This window comes from Topomyia yanbarensis, chromosome 2 (assembly GCF_030247195.1).
Source record: "Topomyia yanbarensis strain Yona2022 chromosome 2, ASM3024719v1, whole genome shotgun sequence".
NCBI lineage: Eukaryota > Metazoa > Arthropoda > Insecta > Diptera > Culicidae > Topomyia > Topomyia yanbarensis.
Window position 1 is genome coordinate 372,809,534 of NC_080671.1, and position 15,427 is coordinate 372,824,960.

Sequence of the window (15,427 nt, forward strand, 5' to 3'; positions counted from 1 at the left end):
GTCATCGGACCTCGAGTCGCTCTCGCTTCAGTTTCCTTCTATGCAGGCGTAGTGGTAAGGGCGACGGCGGTTACATAGTGGCACTCTGGAGCTGATCGGTTCCACAAGGCAGGAGGAAACTCTAAAAACGAGAAATAAAAGAGAGGGGCTAAATTGGGATATTTATCGTTTTTATGAAGGTATAAATAAGGGACATATAGGGAAAATCACGAGTTGCCAGCATATCTCGGACTGGTACATTGGGTGGTCTACCTCGGGCCCGAAGGGATTCCTTTAACTGAGACCTGGCGTCCAAATACCCGGCGCATACCCAGACAACGTGTTCGATGTCGTGATAGCCCTCGTCACAAGCGCACAGACTACTCTCCGCAAGCCCAATACGCCGCAAATGCGCATCCATGGTGTAGTGATTGGACATAAGTCGGGACATTACACGAATAAAATCCCGACCCACATCCATCCCCCCGAACCAAGGCTTCGTTGATACCTTTGGGATAATCGAATGTAGCCATCGTCCAAGTTCCCCATTGCTCCACGAGGTTTGCCAACTGTTGAGCGTCCTCTGACGACAAATACTAAAAAATTCGTTGAAGCAGATTGGTCTTTCGTATATGTCACCATTTAACCCTTGTGAAGGCAAGCTAAAATCCTAACATTAAAGGGCAAGCCGGGCCTCTCAGGCCCGTCTAAATTCAAGCTCCTTTTTGCCATTCTCATATAGAAAGGTTATGCAATCGGTCGAAATTTCGACTTTTTAACCGAGACCCGCAGGGCCAAATCTTTTATACCATTCGACTCAGTTCGTCGAGATCGTAAAATGTCTGTATGTGTGTGTGTATGTATGTATATATGGATGTATGTATGTGGCAAACAATCTCGCCGATTTTTCTCTGACGTGGCTGGACCGATTTGTACAAATTTAGTCTCAAATGAAAGGTGCAGCCTTCCCATCGGTCGCTATTGATTTTTCTTATTGATCCGACTTTCGGTTCTGGAGTTACGTGTTGAAAAGTACAATCACACAGCAAATTTCCATAGATACCACCATGATGTCCAAATGATGCAATATATATTAAAATATGGGTGGGCGTAGCGTATTGGTAAATCGATTGCCTTGTACGCAGCGCACCTGGGTTCGAGTCCCGACCCCGCACATAGGGTTAGAAATTTTTCATAAGAGATTTTTCTAACCCGAAGAGGCGAATGAGCTTAAGGTTAAAACCTCTATAATCAAAATAAAAAAAAAATTAAAATATGTGCAACATTACTTGGCTTTGCATGTCTAGATCATTAATGACCCACCGAAGGCACTTCGACCACATTGGCCAGCTATGGCGGTTCTTGATGCCCCGGGGGAACTTACCAAGTTCCTAAGATAATGTCATAACTATTTCTCAGAGAATTCTTTACCGATTTTTACAAACTTGGTTTTATATGAAAGGTACAGCATTCTCATTGGCTGCTGTTGAATTTCTAATTGATCCGACTTCCGGTTCCGGAATTACAGGATAATGAGTACGAATACGCAACAAATCTCGATTTCAGCGTATAAGGCGATGGATGTAAAAAGGTCAATTTTTGTTCAAAAAGGTGAGTACTCGGAAGATCACGACTGTCGATTGGTTCTGAGCTCCATTTCGTTTGAACACGACCAATAAATGTTTCTGGGTTGCTATTAATTTCTTCTGATGCATAACCGGAGTACATATTCATATTTTTCTGCATTAGATTCATCGTCGGAAGCAATATCATTCACATCTTCTTCCTCGCTTTGCAAATCAGTTTCGAAATCGTCTGCTGTTGAATTTGCTCGAATTTCTTCCATTATTTCAGATTCTTTGAGATGATTGAAAACATGGGCATATCGTCTTATAGCCATTTAAATTTTTTGTTGCTTTTAGAACCTACAATTTGAATAATAACGACAACTATAACACAAAGAATAAACAACAAAAATAGACAATAACGACAGAGTTAGGTTATGTTGTATCCAAATAATTGTCAAGTAGACCAGAGTGGGTGAAATAAAAGCATTTACCCAAAAAATATGACACACGTCATTATCGTATGCTATTTTTACATTTCTTATAAAAGAAATGTATAGAATTCGCTCAAACTTTCAAGATTTTTTTCTTATAAGAAAAGGTAAAAAGATAAAATCAATGAAAACATGAAAAAAATTCCTACTAATATGAAGATGAACTCATCAAACTGTTTTTTCAGATAAATGTTAATGTATAAAACCCGTGGTATTCCTAGTAAATATTGCATGCACACCGGGCCTGCCAGGCCCGGCTTGCCTTTTTGTGCATGTAAAAAATTCAAACATAGCTGCGCATCACTCCATAGATGAAAATTTCACGATTCTTTATTTTTGTTATAGATTTCAAAGCTACTTATCAAAATTTCCATGCCCAAGCTTATACTGCATACACATTTTTTTGTAACAAAAATATTGTAACGTGCCGGGCCTCTGAGACCCGGTTGATCGAGATTTGATCCGTCAGTGTAAAACATTTTGTCGCAGTCGACTTCTCGGAATTTATTATAAAATATATTGGGGATCACCTGCGGGCGTATATGGTCCGGGATTCCACGAATCTCTTCCTTCATGGATGTGTCGAAGAATACAGTAGAATCAGAAGTATCTAGGAAACGGACACGGTTGGGATTGTACGAAGAAGGATTGATGCTCTGTGCCATGTAGTCGAAGTACAAGGACATAAAACGGGTTTGAGAATTAAGCTCGACGAGCCTCTCGAAGTTTTCAATTACCAACGGGTTCAGAATGTCGCATCGGATGTGCAATCGATATGAGAGTTCCCAAAATCGATTTTTTAGCGGAAGAACGCCCGCCAGCACTTCGAGACTCATCGTATGGGTCGAGTGCATGCAACCCAAGGCAATGCGCAAGCAACGATACTGGATTCTCTCCAGTTTGATGAAGTGTATGTTCGCAGCGGAGCGGAAACAGAAACACCCGTACTCCATCACCGACAATATCGTTGTTTGGTACAACCTGATCAGGTCTCCTGGGTGAGCACCCCACCATGTTCCAGTTATTGTTCGGAGAAAATTGATCCTTTGTTGGCATTTCTGTTTCAGATACCTAATGTGACATCCCCAGGTACCTTTAGAGTCGAACCAGACCCCGAGATATTTAAATGTGAAAACCTGGTTGATCGTTGCACCCATTAATAAAAGCTGGAGTTGCGCCGGCTCACGCTTCCTAGAAAAAACAACCAACTCAGTTTTCTCCGTGGAGAACTCAATACCCAGCTGAAGAGCCCAAGCAGACAAATTGTCCAAGGTATTTTGTAATGGTCCTTGCAAGTCGGCAGCTTTGGGCCCTGTAACAGAGACCACCCCGTCGTCTGCAAGTTGCCTTAGCGTGCATGAATTGGCAAGACAATCGTCAATGTCATTCACGTAAAAATTGTAGAGCAGGGGACTTAGACATGAGCCCTGGGGAAGACCCATGTAGCTAAATCGCGATGTTGTTAAATCGCCATGCGAAAAACGCATGTGCTTTTCAGACAACAGATTTAGCAAAAAGTTATTTAAAATTGGTGAAAGACCATGCTGGTGCAGCTTCTCTGACAGAATGTTGATAGAAACTGAGTCAAAAGCCCCCTTAATATCCAAGAAGACTGATGCCATCTGCTCTTTGTTAGCATAGGCCATTTGGATTTCTGTAGAAAGCAACGCAAGGCAATCGTTCGTCCCTTTGCCTTTGCGGAAGCCAAATTGTGTATCTGACAGTAAGCCATTTGCTTCAACCCAATTGTCGAGGCGAAACAAGATCATTTTCTCGAATAACTTCCGAATACAGGACAGCATTGCAATCGGCCGATACGAGTTGTGGTCGGAGGCTGGTTTACCTGGTTTTTGGATGGCGATGACTTTCACTTGCCTCCATTCATAAGGGACAATGTTACCCTCAAGAAAATTGTTAAATAAATTCAACAAGCGCCTTTTTGCAGTGTCAGGCAGATTCTTCAGCAAGTTGAATTTGATTCTGTCTAACCCTGGGGCGTTATTGTTGCACGATAAGAGAGCAAGTGAGAACTCCACCATCGAAAACGGTGTTTCGTTCGCGGTATCGTGAGGAGACGCGGCGCGGCACGTTTTCTGTACCGGGACAGAGTCCGGACAGATCTTCTTGGCGAAAGCGAATATCCAACGATTTGAATATTCCACGTTCTCGTTGGTACTATTACGGTTACGCATACGTCGAGCTGTACCCCAAAGAGTGCTCATCGCTGTTTCTCTCGTTAACCCGTCGACGAACCGGCGCCAATAACTGCGTTTTTTGGCTTTCATTAGACTCTTCATTCGCCTTTCTAACGACGCGTACTGTTGATAGCTAGCGGGTAACCCGTCTTCCCGGAAGGCCTTATATGCAGTGGACTTTTCCGCGTACAGCTCTGAGCACTCTTTATCCCACCACAGGGTGGGAGACCGTCCATGGGTATTCGCGCTGGGTACTGGTTTAGTCTGAGCTTGATTCGCACTGTCGAGAATCAAGCCAGCCAAAAACCTGTACTCTTCCTCCGGAGGAAGTTCTTGAGTGGATTCGATTTTAACGGATATCGCGGTCGCGTAACTCTTCCAATCAATGTTCCGTGTGAGGTCATATGAGACATTGATTGTTTCCGATGGTCTTGAACCGTTAGCAATTGAAATCACGATAGGCAAATGATCGCTACCGTGGGGATCAGGGATCACCTTCCACATGCAATCTAACTGTAGCGATGTCGAGCAAAGCGACAAATCCAACGCGCTTGCGCGTGCTGGTGGTGTAGGAATCCGCGTCATTTCTCCCGTGTTTAAGATGGTCATGTTGAAATTATCGCAAAGATCTTGGATTAATGTTGATCTATTATCATCATGAAGACAGCCCCATACCGTACCGTGCGAGTTAAAGTCTTTCAGAACTAGCCGCGGTGCCGGTAAGGATTCCGTGATATTACAAAGCGTTCGGTGCCCTACCGAGGCTCTAGGAGGAATGTAGATGGAAGCAATGCAAAGGTCTTTACCTTTGATTAAAACTTGACAAGCGACAATTTCAATGCCTGGTGTCGAAGGGAGGTTAATTCGGTTGAAAGAATAGCACTTTTTGATCCCCAAAAGTACTCCTCCATAGGGGTTTTCTCGATCCAGACGAATTATATTAAAGTCGTGGAAGTTGAGATTTATATCGGAAGTTAACCAAGTTTCACATAATGCGAAAGCATCACATTTTAAACTATTTAGTAAAAATTTAAAGGAATCGATTTTCGGGAGGATACTTCTGCTGTTCCACTGTAGAACAGTGATCGAATCGGTGACCTCGTTCGATGACTTAGCCATCGAAGGATACGATCGCTGCAAGGAGGGGCCATTTAGTAGTCAACTGCTTCAAAAATGTTTGCACTATAGGGAGAAAACGTATCAGAAGGCTTTTAAGAGGATCAGTAACATTGAAAGCTGTGAAAATTAAGTCCACTATGTCAGAAAATTTCATTAGTCCGCTACTGGACTGAGTATCTGTTTGAAAAAAGGGGACACTTGGGGTTTTGGATGTCCCTGGAAGTGGTGGGTACTCCTTGTTAGAATTAATATTTCCAAGTCCTGGAGCAAATTGCTTCGGCTTTTGTGCATCACTTCCGTTGGATTTATTGGTTGTAGATGGCGCACTCTGAGTGGACGACACCTTGGCACCCTTACGAGGCAATGTAGGGGAGGCTGGATTTCTCCTCTTCCTGGATTCCCCTGGGTTAACCAAAGATGTTCCCTCTCGTGGGTCGTCAGATTCTTGCTCAACGTTAGCCAAACCAGCATAGGGATTTTCGGACAGGACAGATGGCGAAGCATTCTTTAGCATTTCTGCATAAGAACGCCTTGAGCGTTCCTTAAGGGAGCGCTTAATTTTATCCCCGCGCTGCTTGTACGCAGGACATGATTTAAGAGCATGTGAAGGGCCCCCGCAGCAAATACACTTTTCAGTTTCTTTGTCGCAAGAGTCATCCTCATGCTCTCCTTCGCATTTGCCGCATCGTTTCTTATTTCCACAATATGTGGCTGTGTGGCCCAACTGCTTGCAATTGCTGCAGTTCATGACCCGCGGTACGAACAGGCGAACTGGTAGGCGAACCCTGTCAAGGAGGATGTAGTTGGGAAGAGAGGACCCGGCGAATGTCACCCGAAGCGAGCCTGATAGATAGTAGGTAGTCTTACCTCCCTCGGTGTTTGCGGTATACAATTGTTTGCATTCCAACATCTTAATCTGTTCAAGTGAGGGGTCCTTAAAGCAGCCAACCCCGTGCTCCAACAGCTCTTCGCATTTCAGGCCCGGTTCGGACACTACCCCATCGATTTCACAGGCCACACAAGGCACGTACGCTTTAAATTCCCGCGTAAAGCGCTCACAGCAAGCAATCGCGTTTGCCTGGCCGAGAGCACTCACTAGAACATGTATCTTGTTTGCCCGAACACGTGTTATCTGAGTTACGGCCGGGTAATTAGCAGTCAGATCTCGAGAAAGTTTTAATATATTAACCGGTTTCTCTCCGGTCCGAAAATATACCACCCATGGCCCAGAGGAACCTTCTGGGTACTGCTTTATACGGGGAGCAATGCGAGTATTAGGGGGATCAGGGACTTCCATGATTACATCAGATGGTATTTCGCCCTCGGCCATTTAAGCACGAGGGCAGAGCGTTATATAAACGGGAATGTGCCTTATTATTTGATAACAAGGTAGAGTAAAAGTAGGGAAAAGGAAAGAAAGCAAACGAGGAAAAAAATAAAGCAAAACTTATCTGCAAACAACGTCGATTGTTCCGCACCAGCGAAAACAATGTACTGGATTTACTGCCGGCACCAGCAGAATGGCAGCTAACGAACGAACAAAGGATGACCTTGAATCACTGAAATTTACACACCGAACACCACTGTGAAATATAACGATCCGTTCCGTTCAAAGGTTGGGAGACGTATGAAAATATATATTCATTACGTTAGTATGAACTATTATGACGAATAACGGATCAAAGTCCAAAAATATCCACGAATTAGATCCGGGAAAATAAGTCTCCTAAAGACCCCATTCTCGATGGGGGATACAAGTACAATGTTTCTTCTAACTTATCGTTGTCTATTTTTGCTCTATGCTAAGTAAAATTCAATTGATGTTTCAATGGCAGTCACAATTAGTAGAGAGGAGTTGGATGTACTGTGTACTGAAACGTTTGATCTACATTTTTGTCATGCACATTACTGTGTAACAACAAATGAACACGAAGAAACATATTTATTCGCAGAAAATTAAGACTTGTAATGTCAAGCATGCCTATCCATCTAGAGTAGTTTTATATCAAGTGACACTTTCAATGGCGCTTGCGTTTCCTACAAATTAAATACTTATCCTGAAAATTTAAACCATTTCTTTTTCGTAGTATTGGTTTGTATAGGACTCATTTATCCATATTTGCTGAACGAGAATTTCGAACGAAACAATATACACGCTATAAGGATGAATGGAAAGAGAGTACATTATTATCTACTGAATGCACGGCTTTTGTGCTATCGACATAGCCAAGAAACTTCACACTATTTATATCAAAGCAAATGAAAATTTTGAAAATTTTACCTGTCTCATGCACGAATCGCATTCTTTCTCTGTCGCTCTCTGTTTAAGGGGTTTGAAAGCATGTGTGACCTTGTCTTACTTTACTATTTCCAATTGCGTATATTTACGTATTCTGCAGAAAAATCTTTTCTTTGGGAATATCTAACCAAAATGACAACTTTGAATTTCAAAACAAATTGAACGTACCGGGTTCCTGATAACTAATTAAGGTCCATCAATAAAGTAGAAATACCAGATAATCGTAAACGACGCCGCCAAGAAAAGACCAACGAAAACAAAAAGGTTAAAACAAAAAAGAATGAAAACTTTAGAAAGTTGATTACATATTAATTAGTCATTTTTCAGATTATCAAAAACAATTTATAACTTTCCGATACAATAGTTCTCAAATTCGTACAATCCGGTTTATTCATTTACTTTATTCAAAAATGGTTTTTAATTTCATTCTAAATAGTCAATTTTTTCAGTTTCTTCATTTCATGGATTTTATTCGTCTTGTTTATTTTATTCATTTTTAATATTTGACTAGTTTTAAGTATATGATTTTTGCATTTTAATTATTTATTTCATTCAGCATTCTTTTTATTCATTTTGTTCATTTGGGTTCATTTAATCTATTTTATTCATTTCATTCTTTGGATTCCCTCTGATCAGTTTTTTTGTACATTTTATTCATATCATTCATTTAACTTATTTTATTCATTGCTTTCCTTCTATACATTCTCTTTGTTTTTTCCAGTTTTTAGTTTCTTCATTTTAATAATTTGAATATTTTTCAGATTTATTCATTTCATGCAAATTATTTATTTGACACAATTTATTTTTTTTTCAATTAATTTATAACTTTTGAACATCGCCTTATTTTTCATTTTAATCCATTCATTTTCTTCTTCTTTTTATGCATTTCATCAATCCTATTCGTTTCGTTTATTTGATTCGTTTGTTTTATTTATTCATTTTATTCAATTCATTTACTCTTTTATTAGTTTTATTCTTTTCCTTCATTCCAATAATTTTTTTCATTTTATACATTTTATTCATTTGATTAATTGTATTCACTGGATTCATTAAATTCGTTCTAGCCATTTGATTAATTTGTTTCATTTGATTCATTTGATTTAATTGATTCATTTGATTAATTTTGTTCATTTCTTTAATTTTTATAATTTCGTAATTAGTCGTTCCACTTTTTTATTTAATTAAATTTGTTAGTTTGAGTCAATTTAATTTATTCAATTAATTCAAAACTATTTTTAAATATTGACTAATTTTTCATTTAATGAGCTAATCCAATTTGATTTATGTATTTTATAAATTTCATTTATACAAACCATTGTACTCATTTTATGAATTTGAAAACATTTTGTTTTGCATTTTTTGCTTTATTTTTTTATTTGGTTCGTTTTATTGATTTTCTATATTCTATTCAGTTTATTTGAGGTTTTATTCGGGCAAGACCAGAACTAATAAAAGAGTTCTGCAAATTAATGAATGATCCAACAGTGACATGTGTAAAAGTCGCGATTTGCGCAGGATCTCTTACAGGACACCATTTATCATTATTACTGAGGAAATCACTCGACACGTAGATGCCTCCTTTGTATATGACTTACCTCCACGAGAATCTGATGCACAATGACGCTGACAAAAGACTATCGTGGCGGATGTTGGCGCTTTGCAGTAGCAGCGGTGCCAGCACAACTAGGCATTATTGGCGGTGTAGGACACTGTCGAATAAGAGACTGAGGGGTACGACACTGAGGTAAATCTACACCTCACAACATGTGTAAGAAATGTCTCATCTCACTGCTTGGTGGATTAAGTTGTTTTTTTTAAACAATTTGTCACCAGTACCTTTTTCTGTTCCTGCAAGGAAGCTTCTTGCATTTTTGCACATTGTCAGTACGCTTGCAGTTTGAGCTCACGATTCACTATTTGTTAATGTAAGTGGTTCTTACCGGGTTGTTTTGGATGCAGTAAATGAAATTAGTAGAACGAATGAATTGAATAGTTGGTAAAATTGATGCAATCAATAAAACTAATAAAATAATTTATATTTCAATTATTGGTAAAATTGTCTATTGTATGCTGCGAACAAAGTGCCGGAGCCGAACAAAACCTCAAAATTTTATTTTGGAATTTTCATGATTTAAATTTTTCTCGGTTTGTAAACAGGTAGAACAAAAGTTAGTTTTTTTTACTGAGCTTCATAGGTGAAATTAATGATCAATTCAGAAAAAATTGCATTCAAATCTATGTTATCCAAATTAATATATCTTTTTAGTTAAGATTGCGATTAGGGTCGAACTGGTTTCATTTGAAACGTGTTTCGTTGGACATTTACTTGCCATTCGATTTAGTCGATACAAGCCTTTCTTCTCGTTCAGACATGTAGAACAAATAATGAATCGTGCATTAAAGTAAAATTATAATGTTCAAGGTGGGTGCACTTTTTTTGAAACAGTTCGAAAAGATCGCTTGTAGTTAATGACACTTGAAAATTAGTGTACTTTCCGATAATGAATGTCTTGTTAAGCCCCTTTCTGCCCCGAGGCATGAAAAATGCTGATTTTTCATGATATGTTCGAAGGAGACGCATGATAGTGTTTGATTGCCAAGGGTTCGTAATAAAATTTATTAACGTCTCTCAGCATTATCTGAAAATTCACTACATCAATATTTTGAGAATGAATTTTTAGATATAGTGCACTTTATATTCGTAATTGTTGAATTTTCGAACCACCCTAAGTGCCAAAATTTTGAGGTAATAAAAGAATAAAAAATTAAATGCGATTTTCGGAAGACGCCAAAGCTCTTCTTACGAAAGCTCTGAAGATGACGGAGAAAACGATGATTAAAAATAAATTTATTTATCTAATTTATAAAGAAAATTTTGACGTTATTAGACACATCCAAATTTACACTTCGATTTTTGAAAGGCAAACCATATACATTGCATGTTATTGGCGAACGTGTTCTATACAATTTACCATGAGAAGATGAAGCTGCTTATCGCAGCGCACCTGAATATTTCATTTTTTTTTTATTCATTTCGTTTATTTGATAGGCACAAATGCGTTAGCTTGGCGGTGCCAAATGCTTTTGTTTTTACATTTTGGATATCTTAAAACTAGGAGGTTACAATGTTGAAATATTTTTTTACAAAGGAAAAGAAAGTTTACAGCTATCTTAAGACTAGAAATAAGATTCAATATACAAAAGAGGGCCAAAAGATTTTTTTATGAAAAAATTTAAAACAAGGGATTCACTTTGATATACAAGAGGGGGAGTAACGTCTCAGTAAACATATCGTGCAGCAGCAGTCTCTACGCATCGCTCGATCGAGATAGAAGTGTTTTGTATTCGGTCTGTTGGAAAAAGAACAGTGCAGTAATCCGCGTTCAAGGTTATTTTGCCATTCTCTGCCTCTTCGAGGTTTGGACTTTTTTTTTCTTTTGTGCGTGTGATAACCGTTAGGCCACATTCATCAACCTTTTGTTCGTAAAGCGAGGATTGAACAATAACCAGCTATTTAAGCTGGACTGGTGCGTCGTGGGAAACGAGTATACAGATAAGTGAAATCTACCTTTTTGATACATTTACGGCTTTTTCCCGTCTGCGCGGGTGCTGACCCCGTGCGTTGACGGTGTCGATGGCTTCCTCTCCGGATGGCCAAATGGAGATCGAGTCGACTCCTAAGGCTCTCCCCCGACCCAAACAATATCCAGAGCTCTCGACCGGTCCCTTTGTGGTCTTCTTTCGGCCCAAAACAAAATCGCTGAATCTATTACAGATTTCAAAAGACCTGACGGAACGGTTCTCGGCTGTGACCGAAATAAAAAAGGTCCGCTCAGACAGGCTGAGGGTCGTGTTGACTAACTCAAAGCAGGCAAACGATATTGCTTGCTGCGAGCACTTTACGAAGGACTATCACGTGTATATTCCTGCTGTAAAAGTACAGTCTGAAGGCGTTGTCACCGATGACAGTTTGACATGTGAGGATCTGCTGCAGTACGGGGTTGGCCGTTTTAGAGACCGCATACTTCAGCCAGTGAAAATACTCGAGTGCAAGCGTTTGCACTCAGTAGTAGTTGCGGGGGATGGTTCAAAAACGTACCCCCAATCAAACTCTTATCGGTTGACCTTCGCTGGTACCGCTTTGCCAAATTACGTCCTCTTGCACAAGGTTCGTCTGCCTGTGCGTCTGTTTGTGCCGCGGGTCATGAATTGCACAAAGTGTAAACAATTGGGTCACACAGCCACCCATTGTAGCAATAAGGCCCGCTGTGGAAAATGCGGGGAGAATCATCTAGATGATTCGTGCAGTAAGAATGCTGAGAAGTGTGCTTACTGTGCAGAGAATCTGCATGATATCTCGGCATGTCCCGCGTACAAACTACGCGGGGATAAACTAAAACGTTCCCTTGCGGGACGATCCGAACGTTCTTTCGCAGAAATGCTAGAGAAAGCTACACCACCAACCTCAACAAACATCTATGCTCACTTGCCTCCTAACGAGGGTGAGACTGATGACCCACAAGAGGGAACATCTACTAGGGCGCCTAGAAGTTATAGGAAGAGGAGGAACATTTCCTCTCCTAAAGTTCGTTGTAAAGGCCAGAAGGTATCGCTTGACGGGACTCCGAAAGTCACATCTATTGGAAGTGTTGCAACCAAACCGAAGCAATTAGCTCCTGGTCTCGGAGGATTAAACTCAGAGAAGGAGTTCCCAGCACTTCCCGGAACATCAAAAATCCCAAGTGTTCCTCTGTTTCAGTTCGAGAATCATCGCGGCACTGGAATTATCAAACTCTCGGACATTGTGGACTGGATAATAAAAACTTTCAATATAACTGATCCTATTAAAAGTCTTATGTTAGCTTTTCTCCCTACAGTAAGAACATTTTTGAAGCAGTTGACTGCTAAATGGCCCCTCCTTTCAGCGATTGTATCCTTCGATGGCTAACTCATCGAACGAGGTCACGGATTTGATCACTGTTCTACAGTGGAATTGCAGAAGTATCATCCCGAAAATCGATTCCTTCAAAAATTTAATAAATAATTTGAGTTGCGATGCATTTGCATTATGTGAAACTTGGTTAACTTCCGACATAGATCTCAACTTCCACGACTTTAATATTATTCGCCTGGATCGAGACACCCCCTATGGAGGAGTGCTTTTGGGGATCAAAAAGCGCTATTCCTTCTACAGAATTAACCTTCCCTCGATAACAGGTATTGAAGTTGTCGCTTGTCAAGCAACAACCAAAGGCAATGATCTTTGCATAGCTTCCATGTATATTCCCCCCAACACCGCGATTGGGCATCGCCGGCTACATGACATCATAGAATCCCTGCCTGCACCGCGACTAGTTTTAGGCGACTTTAACTCTCACGGTACGGAATGGGGTTGCCCTTATGATGATAACCGTTCCTCTTTAATTCACAATATTTGCGACAACTTCAACATGACAATTCTAAACACGGGTGAAATGACACGGATTCCTCCCCCACCAGCGCGCCCAAGCGCATTAGATTTATCCCTTTGCTCGACCTCGCTAAAGTTAGAATGCGCGTGGAAGGTAATCCCTGATCCCCACGGTAGCGACCATCTGCCGATCGTAGTCTCTATCAATAACGGCTCAAGGCCATCGGAAACAATCAATATTTCGTATGACCTCACACGAAATATCGATTGGAAGAGCTATGCTGCCGCGATATCCGACAACATCGAATCTACTCAAGAACTTCCTCCGGAGGAAGAGTACAGCTTTTTGGCTGGCTTGATTCTCGACAGCGCGAATCAAGCTCAGACTAAGCCAGTACCCGGCGCGAACATACAAAAACGTTCTCCCAATCCCTGGTGGGATAAAGAGTGCTCAGACGTGTACGTAGAGAAGGCCGCCGCGTTTAAGACCTTCCGGAACGACGGGTTACCCGCTAGTTTTCGACAGTACGCGACGTTAGACAAGCGAATGAAGAGTTTGATGAAAGCCAAAAAACGCGGTTATTGGCGCCGGTTCGTCGACGGATTAACGAGAGAAACATCGATGAGCACTCTTTGGGGAACAGCCCGACGTATGCGAAATCGAAACAGTACTAATGAGAGCGTGGAATATTCAAACCGTTGGATATTCGATTTCGCCAAGAAGGTTTGTCCGGATTCCGCCCCGGCACAGAAGATCTACCGCGCCGCGTCCCGTCACGATAACGCGAACGAAACACCTTTTTCGATGGTGGAGTTCTCACTTGCTCTCTTGTCGTGTAACAATAAAGCTCCAGGGCCAGACAGAATCAAATTCAACTTGTTGAAGAATCTGCCAGACTCTGCCAAGAGACGCTTGTTGAACTTATTTAATAAGTTTCTTGAGGCTAACATTGTCCCACACGATTGGAGGCAAGTGAAGGTCATCGCCATCCAAAAACCAGGAAAACCAGCCTCCGACCACAATTCGTATCGACCGATCGCAATGCTATCTTGCATCCGGAAGTTGTTCGAGAAAATGATCCTATCCCGCCTCGACAATTGGGTCGAAGCAAATGGCTTACTGTCAGATACACAATTTGGCTTTCGCAAGGGCAAAGGGACGAACGATTGTCTTGCGTTGCTCTCAACCGAAATTCAAATGGCCTATGCTAGTAAAGAGCAGATGGCATCAGTGTTCCTAGATATAAAGGGGGCTTTTGATTCAGTTTCTATCAACATTCTTTCAGAGAAGCTGCACCAGCATGGTCTTTCAGCGACTTTAAACAACTTTTTACTAAACTTGTTGTCGGAAAAGCACATGCATTTTTCGCATGGTGACTTATCGACATCACGATTTAGCTACATGGGCCTTCCCCAGGGCTCATGTCTAAGCCCCCTGTTATACAATTTCTACGTCAACGACATTGATGAATGTCTTGACAATTCCTGCACGTTAAGACAACTTGCAGACGATGGCGTGGTGTCTGTTACGGGACCCAAAGCTGTCGATCTACAAGGACCATTACAGAATACCTTGGACAATTTGTCTGCATGGGCTATTAAGCTGGGTATCGAATTCTCCACGGAGAAAACTGAGCTAGTTGTATTTTCTAGGAAGCGTGAACCAGCACAACTACAGCTTCTATTAATGGGTCAAACTATAGCTCAGGTCTTCACAGTAAAATATCTAGGGGTCTGGTTCGACTCAAAAGGTACTTGGGGATGCCATATTCGGTATCTGAAACAGAAATGCCAACAAAGGATCAACTTTCTTCGTACAATAACCGGAACGTGGTGGGGTGCCCACCCAGGAGACCTAATTAGGTTGTATCAAACAACGATACTGTCGGTACTGGAATACGGATGCTTCTGCTTTCGATCCGCCGCGAACATACATTTCATCAAACTCGAAAGAATTCAGTATCGTTGTTTGCGTATCGCCTTAGGGTGCATGCAGTCGACCCATACGATGAGTCTCGAAGTCCTGTCGGGCGTTCTCCCGCTGAAAAATCGATTTTGGGAACTCTCATATCGATTGCTCATTCGATGCGATATCTTGAACCCGTTGGTGATTGAAAATTTCGAAAGGCTTGTTGAGCTCAATTCTCAGACCCGTTTTATGTCCCTGTACTTTGACTACATGGCGCAAAATATTAATCCTTCTTCTTACAATCCGAACCGTGTGCATTTCATAAATACTTCTGAATCTACTGTTTTCTTCGACACATCCATGAAAGATGAGATTATTGGAATTCCGGACCACATACGCCCACAAGTGGTTCCAAACATTTTTTATAATAAATTCCGAGAAGTCGACTGTTCTAAGA

General features: G+C 41.0%; 1 protein-coding gene across 1 annotated transcript in view; it reads left to right on the forward strand.

Annotated features, from left to right (window-relative positions):
• LOC131684560 (uncharacterized) overlaps positions 1-15,427 on the forward strand; it is a 212,158-nt gene that overhangs the window by 8,233 nt on the left and 188,498 nt on the right. The window lies entirely within an intron of this gene.